This window comes from Misgurnus anguillicaudatus, chromosome 6 (genome assembly GCF_027580225.2).
Source record: "Misgurnus anguillicaudatus chromosome 6, ASM2758022v2, whole genome shotgun sequence".
In the NCBI taxonomy this organism is placed as follows: Eukaryota; Metazoa; Chordata; class Actinopteri; order Cypriniformes; family Cobitidae; genus Misgurnus; species Misgurnus anguillicaudatus.
In genome coordinates this window covers 19,360,045-19,372,520 of record NC_073342.2, presented here as the reverse complement: position 1 = coordinate 19,372,520, position 12,476 = coordinate 19,360,045, and the positions used below count along the sequence as shown (strand labels likewise).

Below are 12,476 nucleotides of genomic sequence, written 5' to 3'. Positions count from 1 at the left end.
TCAGAGCGGCCAAAGCGTCAACAAGCTTCCCCGTATTTTTTGACAAGCGTCCTTGACCGGGCAAGCCTGAGCTTCTTTGGAAGCTCAAGTCAGCGGCGATGTGGACGTACAGTTGGAGTGTTAAGTTAGTGTCTTGCGAGTATTTTATGAACGCCAACATCTCTTTTATCATAAACACTTTCCACGCGTATGCAGCCAGGCACCTATTTTGACATGACGTATGATGCACATAGGTTTACGTGACGCACCAAACATATATTTTGAATATGGAAGAAAAGTCACCGGCCGCCACTGTTCACCGTCATAAAAATCTAATGCCCAATACCAAATTTATTTAATAACATCAGATATTATTTGAATCCCCTCGAGGTAGCAGGGTGTGTAAAGCGGGTGTTTCTTTGAACCAACAGCACTGTTGGGTGTTCGTTTTGTTTGTAGCTGTTTGAAATGCAAAATCTTTTGACAGTGCACCATTGAATCATTTCTAAAGAGAAACTTGATAACATTGTGAGGGTTTGGCCCCTTGTCCGAAATACATTCTTGGTACAAAGACATATTCCCCCCTGAGATTCGAGTAAAATGACATGAAAGACATCCATTCGGAGCGAATACAGTATGATGTCATGTGACATACAGGACAAGCGATGCAATATATTATTTAAACAATAAGGAGAAAATCAGTTTGTTTTGCTTGCTGATTTGTCGTGGCGTATCAGATTGTGGATTGATTTGCCCTTTTTGCCCCAGTTCTTGTGTCCAACAAGATCCAGACGATTTTAATAAAAACAATGAATCACAAAAATGTATGATAGGTTAAAAACACTGTTTTGGTTATGTTATCAGAAATTTCATATTAAATCAATTTTTTACTTGAATAAAATGATTTTCATTGTAATATTACAATTACAATAGTTATTTAATATAATAAAGGATTATGTAACTGTTTGGTGTTTTGTTGCAAAGACTTTACAGTGTAAAAAGTGAAAGTTGGATTAACTTTTTAAAAAGCTTTTAGAAAATGTTCTCACTTTAGGTGAAAACTTGTTTAAGTAAATCTAACTTTCACTTTTTACAGTACACCTACAATGATTAATAGCCATTATTTATAATTATTAACCGGTCATGCATTGTATCTTGTTTACCTAAGCATTTTTTTTTTACTTTTTTATTCCCACACATACACTCTTAGGACAGATGTGTTAAAAACAACACAATTTCTATTAGTTTAGGGACAACACACTAAATGTGTTATTATTGGAACACCACATTTTGTGTTACTTTTAACACAACTGTTTTATTTCAACAAAATGACACTTAATTTGTTAAAATGACACATGGTGTGTTAAATAGCATAACATAAAAATGTGTAAAAAATTAACACATTCCTTCCTAGAGTATACATTTCACTTTGGTGTTCAGGAAGATAACTTAATGTTCACTCAGACTTTGCCATCATTACTCTTTGGTACGTTGCCAAAACCCTAAAGTGTCTACAGTCAATGTGACATATGAGCGGAATGATAGATTGAAGTGTACGACCAGGGGTTAAACGTTTAATTAACGGATAGCAGCTCACCGAATACATATCTTGTAAAGTTTATCCAAACACAGATCTGTTGCCAGAGTGTCGAAATGAAGAATAACTACCATTAAAAGTGGAACATTTATCATGTTTATGAGGAAGTAACTGAGTTCATCTGATAACAGAGCAGAAAAGTCATTACTGTTCACATAATGCGTAAAGAAACAAACTGTCTCAATGTCATGGTTTCACCGGGAGCTTCTTTTGATCAGAGCTGAACTTTATGATCAGTAGCATGTGTGATTTAGCAAAAATGTATGTGCCCTGAGGTCGAGGTCTGTTTTATCCATGTTTTGGATCAGGACAATGTCCAATAACTACGAGACCTCTGAAACATGTTACAGCCTCTTGGAGGATGCTGCTGTACATTTTGTGATTTCCATTTCATGGCCAGCTCCACCTCCAAAGCCTATTGTAAAACTATTATACCTAAAAACACTGTATTAATCTGCAACGCCTTATCACCTGTTCACATTATAGGGCGGTATCCTAGACTAAAATAAATGCTATAAAATAAATAAAATAAAAATAAAATAAATAAATAAGAGCTGTTTAAACTAAAAACAACTTGCACTGACATATCTTTAAATACATCAGTGCCCTTGGTTTTGCCTCAAAATGCACACAACATGTTCTCAGTAAGGTTTGTTTGTTAAAACTAGTCAGATTTCCTAATTAAACAAATCCCTGTCGGATAAACTACCCCTAAAAGCGACATGCGGTGTCAATGCAATCCTATTTACTTTAATAGAAAGCTGGCGATTTCCTGTGACACGAGCACCAGTTGGCGACCAGATGGATGAAAAATGATGGACCAGATGAAAAACCTTCAACTTTATGCAAATGATAAGTTACTTTTGGGAGCGACTACCAATGGGAGTGAAGCGTAGATTTTACGTCACCCATATTTCGTCATTTGCAGTGGAAGGTTACTCAGTCATTTGTTTATAATTACTAAAAAAGAATCTCTTTCAACTAATTGAAAGAGATGGACACACAGAAAATTCGCAGGTAGTGTGCCTGCAAGCATTCATTTTCTTTGCCCCCCAAATTTTTTCAGTATTATTAGTAGTAGTAGTAGTAGTAGTATTTAAAGGAACAAAGAATAATTGTTGATACATCCCTCTATCATCTGTGTGCATGCACGTAAGCGCTGGAGCGCGCTGCGACGCTTCGATAGCATTTAGCTTAGCCCCATTCATTCAATGGTACCTTTTAGAGATAAAGTTAGAAGTGACCAAACACATCAACGTTTTTCCTATTTAAGACGAGTAGTTATACGAGCAAGTTTGGTGGTACAAAATAAAACGTAGCGCTTTTCTAAGCGGATTTAAAAGAGGAACTATATTTTATGGCGTAATAGCACTTTTGGGAGTACTTCGACTCACCTGAAAAGTCCGCTCCCCTTCTCCCTCTCATAATGGGAGAGGGAGGGTGTTACTGCGCCGAGTCGAAGTACTCCCAAAAGTGCTATTACACCATAAAATGTAGCTCCTCTTTTAAATCCGCTTAGAAAAGCGCCACGTTTTATTTTGTACCACCAAACTTGCTCGCACAACCACTCGTCCCAAACAGGAAAAACGCCGATGTGCCTGGTCACCTCCAACTCCATCTCCAAATGGCACCACCGAATGAATGGGGCCAAGCCAAATGCCATCGAAGCGTCGCAGCGCGCTCCAGCGCCCACGTGCACGCACACAGATGATAGAGGGATGCATCAACAACTCCCAGCCAAGGCAACCACACACTTCAATATTGAAAATGAGTAGACCATTCCTTTAAGACAGACCTGCTGGATCTGGCATAAATTTAGAAATGAAGGGTTTAATTGAACAACTTACCATGAATTTCTTATTAGATTTCATCCTAAGCAGTTGCTGACATGACACCAATTTCGCCTAAAAACTGAAAACCTTTTTATTAAAAATATTTTGACATATTTATACTTATGTAGCTGAAAGTCATTCATGTTGTTGAAAGTGTGTATTTTAGTAATGTATATCAGATGGAGGTGGTGGGGGCGTTTGTTCCCCCGCATTCTACACCAAAGACGGCATTGCAATGGGTCTCACAACAAACATCGCTAAACTTTTTCCTAAATGTAATGGTCTATTAGTCTCGCTCAGTGAGAACCATAAATGCGCACAGTTTAAGGTTTTCATCAAAGGTTGCATTCAAAGCACATATTTGAACAATGAGGTATCTTTTCCTTTAGAATAGATTTCCTGTTGTAAAAAAAAAGAAAACCATTAAAGCTTTTTTAGAGGAAACCTTTAACACAGCAAATTGCTTTCTAAATGCAGAACAAAGCAGATCTAATGTGCTTCAGATTTTTGCTAAACTGTATTGGGGTGTTGATTTGGCAAGATATGCCCTTAGTGCAAGCAAGAAATTGTGTAAATCTTTGTACAGAAACTGTACATAACACCTGGCAACAAAAGGTCTAATTAATTCGCTTACGGAAACATTCCCATGCTTATTCTTGCATGATTTAAAGGAAAAACAGCTTTAAGCGAAACACTTGAGAAAAAGCCAGCAAATGTTCTCTCAGGCTGTTGCACCTATTGAACTGAAACCATTTTTCTCTGCAACAAAAAAAAAAACGATTGTATAAGTAGTATACTTTTTGCTTGAGTGGCATTTAGAAAGTTTTTAATCTGTTTGCTTTTATACTCCACCCCAACCTTTCACATGCATGTGCATGTGCACAAAGTCATGTATAAGATCCCCCAATCCTACTCATTGATAACTTTTCACATGAATGTCTGGCTGGATGTTGTAACCATTTGCCATAAATCAAGCACAGGTCAGGCACAAAATGTAATTACCCTCATAAGCACTTCCAAACACTGACATATCCAATTAAAAATTTCCTCTTTTTTAACTAGCAAATGGCGAATGCCCATAAAATCGTCTGCTTGAGTAGTTTTGGAAATGTTGTGCAGCTTAATTGGTCTTTCATTCAAATTCTATTGGATGTTTGTGGCCTTAAGCAAGGAGTGATTTCATCTCACCTTTAAAAACTTTACTATCTTCAATGAAACCTATAAGGGCTGTAATGATTAATCGTTCCAATGCGCGTTTTCTCAATGAGTTTATTTGAATGAATTACTGCGAAATCCTGGCACATCCAAAAGCCAGAGGGCGCTCTCGTGCAGAAACTTAATTTGTGCCACAGAAGAAGTACCATTACAAATAGGGCTGCAACAACGAATCGATTAAATCGATAAAAATCGATTAGTGAAAGCATTGGCAACGAATTTCATAATCGATTCGTTGTGTCGTGATGTTTGAGTATTAAAAAAAAAGTTGAGTTTAACGCGGAGAGGAGTGATCTCTGTTGTTTCCGGATATGTCATTCAAGCGCAAGTCCACCGCTGCCAGGGATTCCCCATGGTCTTAAAGCCCATAAGAATTTTTCATGCGCACTTTTCTAAAACAGCGCTTAATTCGGTTTACAACTAAAAGACGTAAAATTGACTTGTATATACTTAGAATGACGGACATAGAATGCATTGCATGTTGCTTGCTTATTTTTGTTTAAAACATGATCAATGCCAGTCTACATGTCTTAATAACAAGGATCTCGCTCGCTCTCTATGCATGGCAGAAAGAATACTGAGAGAGCGAGAGAAAAAATGTCACGGAACTTTTGCAGTTTAATTGTAACAATGAGCACTCAAACACACCAAACCCATTACTAGCAATTACTAAAACACACACAAAACAGATTATCGACGGGCACTGCACTAGTGCTTCAAATGACAGCTGTCACACAAGTTTGCAATGCAGATCAAAATGCATTTACTAAACAAGAAAAATGGCATGAGAAATTTTGTCTCGTTTATGAAAAAAAAACACCTCAAAATTAAGTGATTGTTTGGTCAAAACAAGCAAAATTATCTGCCAATGGGGTAATTAAAATAATCTTGTTTCTGTTTGAGATTATCTCATTAAGATTATTTTTCTTACCCCATTGGCAGATAATTATGCTTTAGATTTGTATTGTTCTTTATTTTTTATAAATTATTTATTGTTCAGGCAGCTCAGGTGCACTTTATTTTAAAAAAAGTCTCTTTTTTGTGTTAGTCCATTTTTATTTTATTTTATTATTATTACTTTAACAGCTCAGGGATGTTTGTGCACTTTCTGAAGATTTTAGTTGTGTTTTTAAGTAAAGGGTTGGAAATGAATGCTTTTTATTATCCAATTTTTTGATTAATCGAAAAAATAATCTATAGATTAATTGATTATTAAAATAATCATTAGTTGCAGCCCTAATTACAAACACTATTCCAGAAAATGTCTATAAGAATATTTATATCCCCGTTCTTCAAATTGTTTCATGTATTTATGATAATAAAAAAACATTTTGAATGATTTTGTTTAACGAGTGTTGCTTTTTTAAATGAACGTTATAAACAACTCAGACTCATAATGATGTTACATAATGATTTTACATCGATAAGGACTTCTTACTGGCCAAAACACTGTAGTACACGCACAAGTTGTGTATAAAACACAGAAACGCAGCCTTGCGATTCAGAATCATTTTCACTCAAGTCTTTTTAATGGGACTTATGATTGTCACAGCCCTATAACCTAACATGAATAAGTTCAGCCTTATTAAAGCTACAATACACTGTAAAAAATACTTTGCTTTAAAAAAAATTGTTGAATCAACTCAGATTTACAAGTCATTTCAACTTACTATTATTTATCTTGACTAGAGATGAGTTGTTATAACTACAGGTGAGTTGTTACAACCTACAAAATTAAGCTGACTTTTCTCAACTATATTTTATAAGTTGTGACAACTAATCTCTGTTGACATGACTTGTAAATCTGAGTTGATTTAACAAAAAATTTTAAGGCAACAAATAATTTTTGCAGTTTATGAATCTTTTGACTATGCTCCGATCGATCGGCCGATAATGGCATTAAATGACTTGATCGGTGCTCGCTAAATCTGCCAATCTCATAAACCGATCTTTCTGTTTACTTTTGTAATAAAAAGGATGAGCGTGAGCATTTTTACAAGCCGTTGCTCATGTGCGACGTGCAGATTTGTATTTCTCTCTCTGCTTTTACAGAGACCCATCAAACAGCGTATACAACACATATCTATCGTGGACAATTGCATCCTTATGTCAAATGTTTATTATTTGGATGTGTTTTAAAGTTTTGAGCGTTTAAACTTTCATTTTCCTCACATTGCGTTCAGCCGCCGCGCACACACACAGCAGCCTGTCATCAGTGCAAGTGAACAGAGCGATCTATCTCACGTCTTAAAGCTGCAGTATCCTATTTCATCTCTCAATAAAATCACTCTCTGCTCTTGACTACAGAACTTTTATACTTCATAAGAATGGGTGTACTTTATTTTCATTACTTATAGGAGAAAAACTTTTTTTAAAGAGATATTAAATATCTCTTTGCAGAAGAAATATTTGTTGTGCTTATTTATTAGAGTCTCTATAATAATACCTTATTACTGCAAGTAATATAACAAAGGCAACATCTGTGGTATTACTTTATCTAGAAAATGTTAACAGTTACAGTCATCAAAGAGCTTGCATATCAGCTTAAAAAAAATTGTTATCGGAATCGGTATCAGCCGATCACGAAGATAACAGATCGGTAATCGGTATCGGCTGCAAAAATCCTGATCGGAGCATCCCTACTTTTGACTCTATATCGCCATTTCTGTTTGAAACATTAAACTGCAAGTTACTTTACGTACTTTTCTGTGCGAAATTTTACTTGATAGTTAAAAAAAATTAAGCTAACCGTCAGAAGACCATTTTGACACTTTTTTGTACTTAATGTTACGAAAAATCTTACGAATTGTAGCAGCAGATATTTTTTAATGAAGAAACCTAGTGAGTTTAAATATTGCCGTCTAAAGTATATATATAAAGATCCTATATATATATATATATATAAACGCACATATAAAAAGTTTTATTTGGGTGTGATCTGGCACGAAATGACTATTGGTGCAATTAAAACAATAAAATGCAATTTCCTTTCAACACTTCAGTATCATGTCTTTCTCAAATTAAATCAATCAGCAGCCGCACGGCACAGTTGATAGCTCTTTAACCGGTATGTGAACATTCTTCAAAGAATTTGTGGGCGCCATGCATAGCAGCCAATAAGACTTTTACAGTCCATCGTGTCGACTGCGGTATATTTTCTGATCTTTGAGACAATGATGAGACCTGACAGAAAAATGACACTGTTTCCAATTTGATCACTTCTGAAAAAGCGCTGATATGCTTGAGATGTGAGATTTGTGAGCCGAAGCCTCGGGCCAGTCACCCTCTACGATTTTAACTCCACATAACAGATGTATCTCCTGTTAGATATTAAGCAATGTTTACCCAAGTAAAAGCAACAAGACTGGAAAGGCCCAAGTTAATCGCTAGCGAGGCCTAATGTAGACTTTGTGCATGTAAACAATTGTTCTAACATCACAGTAATGATCCTCTGAAGTTTAACTATCTAACAGATTTTATCTTGATGATCTCGGGCAGCAAAACACTGAGAAATCTATCAAGTATTAAATTTGAGCGGTACAACAACAAACCGTAGCAAAGAAAGATTTTCCAGACATTGATGAGATTAAATGGAGAGCAAAATGAATATTTTCCTTGTTCTGAAACTTGGTAAGTTGCCTATACAGACAGCATTTAAGGATATCACATGTAGTGGATATGAATGCTGCTCCAAAAGTTAAGCAATAATGTTGCCTTCCAAAATTGTATGATCTTGTGGTTATAATTATAATCTTATATTAATTACAGTTGTCTAATCTCACTTTAATGAGAGCAGGTTCACATATGCCCTTGTCACTCATGTAATACACTGTAGATAAACAGGCGCCATTACACCCAAGTCTACATTCAAAATTAAAGTCCATGTGAAGTGATATCAAATATCTGTTCTGAATTTGTCACACCACAAAAAAATGTGTTATTAACCACAAAGACTAATTTGTATGATGAAATAAACCGCCCAGTATATAAAATAAGATCTGGGAAAAGCAGGATTCTCTGCTCTCAAATGCTGGGGGCATGTCTGCTGTCGGGGTTGAAACCACACCCTCTCACAGGAAAGATTTTTGGTTTCTGAGACATTCGGTTTCACTGGCCGGAGCTTACGTGAATATTCATAAACCTCCAAAGCATGTGCATTAAAAAGAATGTGACGCCCTTTAATCTCAGCACATCTAATAGATTGTGTAAGTTTATGAATATTCACGTACGCTGCAGATGAAACCGAATATCTCAAAAACCAAAAATCTTGCAACACCACCTCTCTTAACTTTCAAATACCGCTACAACCGGAATTATTGCTCGCTATTGTGTTAGGGGCGGGGCCATGCTGGGTGGCTCTAGTGCATCATCGAGCCACCGTTTTAGCTCCACCCAAATAATCCTGAATGCAGTCATTTATGTTTAATGGGGACATTTCACAACTTTTTTTAAAAACGGCAGTGTGTAATTCTTCGAAGGATCTCTTGACATAAATGAAAAATATTATGGATGCACGATATATCGGCCAACATATCGTTATCGGCCGATAACTGGTTATTTTTAATATAATCGGTTATCGGTCTGATAACAAAATTAGGCCGATAAATGAAAGCCGATAAATTATGGATTATTTTGGTTTGTTGAACCACTTTACTTGCTCATTGCTGGCCATGTGGAGTTTTGATTGGTGCTTTCTGTGACATAGCACGAAGATGACAAATGTTGCGGGCTTAAGAAGAGTATGCTAGTCTAGCGCAAAGACAAGATGTCCGCGGTCTGGGAGTTTTTTATTGTGAAATTAATCTGAATATTTATCGGCCTATATAAATCGGTTATCGCCCCCCAAATATAAAGAGTTATCGGTTATCGGTATCGGCCAAAATATCCATATCGGTGCATCCCTAAAAAATATTATACAAAACTATATGATCAGGAGTGTATAAAGACCTTTCATAATGCACCGTTATGTTTTTATTACCTTACAATGAGATGTTATTATCTACATACACTGAGGGTCCCCTTACATAGAGGTCGCCATTTTGTACCTCCGTGTTTCTACAGAAGCCCTTAACGGACAAACTTTTTTTACAAAGATGTCTCCGACGATGACATGTTTGTCTGATTTCGGCTAACGTAGCTCCTCTATGCGTTTCAAAAGCGAGGGTTGAGAATTGGACTGAGCCGCTGGTTGCAATGCGCAACCTCACCACTAGATACCGCTAAAATTTACACACTGCACCTTTAAGATGTAAAATAAATCTTTGGTGTCCTCAGAGTACACATGTGAAGTTTAAGCTCAAAATACCTCACATATAATTTATTATAACAATAAAATTGCCACTTGACATTTTGGGTGTGTCCTATAAAATGCAAATTAGTTGATCTCTGCACTAAATGGCAGTGCCGTGGTTGGATAGCGCAGATTAAGGGGCGGTATTATCCCCTTCTGACATCACAAGTGGAGCCAAATTTCAATTACCTATTTTTTCACATGCTTGCAGAGAATGGTTTCCCAAAGCTAAGTTACTGGGTTGTTCTTTTTCACATTTTTTAGGTTTAGGTCCCCTTTAAAAAACAATTCTCTGAAATGACTTTACACAGACTTCAAGATTTTTTAGTATGACCTTTGACCTCAACAGTTTTATTTTATCTCCTAAATTATTTTAGAAATAAAAGCGTTTGTGCCCAAAAAAATGCAATAATTTGTTCTGTACTTAAAACACAAGAATGATTTTTGAGTAACTGTTGAAGACCCGTTGTGACAAACTCATCATGACAGGATAAATACCGCTCGCACACCAGGACTATAACTAAGCAAATACAGGGCTATCTGAATATTTCCCGTATGTTGGACAACAGCCGAGTAAATTGAAATGTCAACTCCGAGAACATTTATAAATGCCTTTACTCTAGACTTTTTGGTGCCTGCTTGTCTCAGAAATAAAATCACATGCCAAAATCAAGTGCACATCATTTGTGGAAAAACCAATTGAATTATATCTGTCCTTCCACCAAACGAGTATTTACACCAATAATAGTACAGCTCAAGGAATACACCAGGGTAAATCTGGTTTAAATAAGTCCCTACGTACTGTAGACACATTGACCTCCCTTGTTTCTAGCAACAGGCTATAAATTACAATAATGTTATGAAATAATATTATTTCTATTTAAAATGTATACATTACATGGCAGTTTCCAGGCAGGGTTTAGATTAACCCATACATAGTTATAGTACATTTAAGTAGTTTTTACAACCATACCTTACAAAAAACATTACTTGTGTGCATCTTGAGGCAAAACAATGGCACTGATATATTTTAAGATATGTCAGTGCAGGCTGTTTTCAGTTAAGACCGCTTAATCGAGCATTTAAGTTCTGGACTAAACTTAAGCCCTGTCTGGAAAATATATTATGTATTATGAGTTAAATTCTGCTGTTCACTGTTTTTTTTTACCGCGTTGTATAAGTTATGGTGTACAGTTTTATTGGTGGTAAACTAAGCTGTTTGCGCAACATTTTATTTAGGTGCTCCTGCTTTCTCTTGGCCTATAAAACAACTGGACATTTTATGCACTAAATACTTGCATTTTTGTTTGCTTACCTCCCTGAAACCTATTCCACACCAACCTCTCGCACTTTCTTCCTTTCCTTCTAACTGAGGATCTTTCAGCACCTGAAAGGCAAAACAGGTCACTTTGACTTCCTATCACCCAGGTGTCTGAAGGACCTTTTAACAACTTCAAACAGATAAAAGTCACCGACAGACTCCTTAGGCCCTCAGTGACAGCTGAGTGCATCTTATTTTGGTAATAGCAAGTTCGTGCTATTTTTCACAGTAACAGAGCTTGTATTTTTTTTGGCAACAAAATGGTTCCCCTGTATGCTAAAAATGGAAATGGTTGTTTAAGCCAGAGCATAACTCTTCCTTCAATTCCTGAAGCACCACATGGGAATGGGGGAATTAGGACAAACTGTCACATGGGGAACGTATCTTCCATCTCAGATATGCTCATATACTATTTTTAATCCTTCAATCTGTACATTTTTTGGTTAAAATAAACAAAAAGCTGATATTGTGTAACGTTAAGTAGCTACATTAAAAACATAATCTCCTTACGTTACCTCACCCCGCAACGAAACGATCGATGTTGAGCTTGTTGGCGATATTGGGGTATATTAGCAATATTTTGCGAACCCAGTTAACTAATAGAGTGCTGCAGGGATGACGCTTGTAAGTCAACCCAAATAATCTGTTTACGTTTTGTTCAACTCGGTTGGTTCTCGTGTGTCCCGCGACTAGTTGCACAAAGGCTTGTTCGACTTCTTGGGGCTCTGCTGCAAGAATCGATAGCCGGATGACGTCCAAAGACCGCGAGAGTGATTCGCGAAATCATACAGGGAGTCTGCTTTTAAATCGCTCTAACGTAACTTTGACGTCATCCAGCTGTCGGTTCTTGCCGAACAAGCCTAGTATCTTTATTGTCATGTGACACGAAATAACCAATACGATTTGACGTGTCGCCATAATCAGCAATAACTGTAGTTTTTTTTTTTAATCTTTTATGTCTTTATTTCAATTATCTTGAAGACAAACTTAATTTTCATAAACATTTACAATCTGTTGTTTGACTTTATACCGCGCGCCAAGACTGAAAGTAGGATGACGACGAAGTATCGCGAGAGCGATTCTAAATTACATTTCTCTATATGATTTCTCGAATCACTCTCGCGGTAGTTTTGCGTCATAGTCTTGTCGGTTCTTTTGGCGGCATATGAAGTCAAACATGTATCGTTTTCTCTTACAGTTATATCGTTTTGTTTTTTCAAAAGGCATTTATTAACCCACTGG

At 36.5% G+C, this 12,476-nt stretch overlaps 1 long non-coding RNA gene across 2 annotated transcripts in view; it reads right to left on the bottom strand.

Moving 5' to 3' along the window:
- The window catches only part of LOC129433591 (uncharacterized), a 101,719-nt gene extending 89,792 nt beyond the window's left edge, over nt 1–11,927 (bottom strand). Inside the window, exons 1-2 of one of the 2 annotated variants that reach the window (XR_008640423.2) lie at nt 11,750–11,927; nt 11,229–11,300 (exon numbers count right to left, since the gene is read on the bottom strand). This is a non-coding gene — a long non-coding RNA (uncharacterized lncRNA). The remainder of the gene's footprint in view (nt 1–11,228; nt 11,301–11,749) is intronic. The other variant, XR_008640422.2, reaches the window with a different exon arrangement.
- Nucleotides 11,928–12,476: the final 549 nt, after the last annotated feature.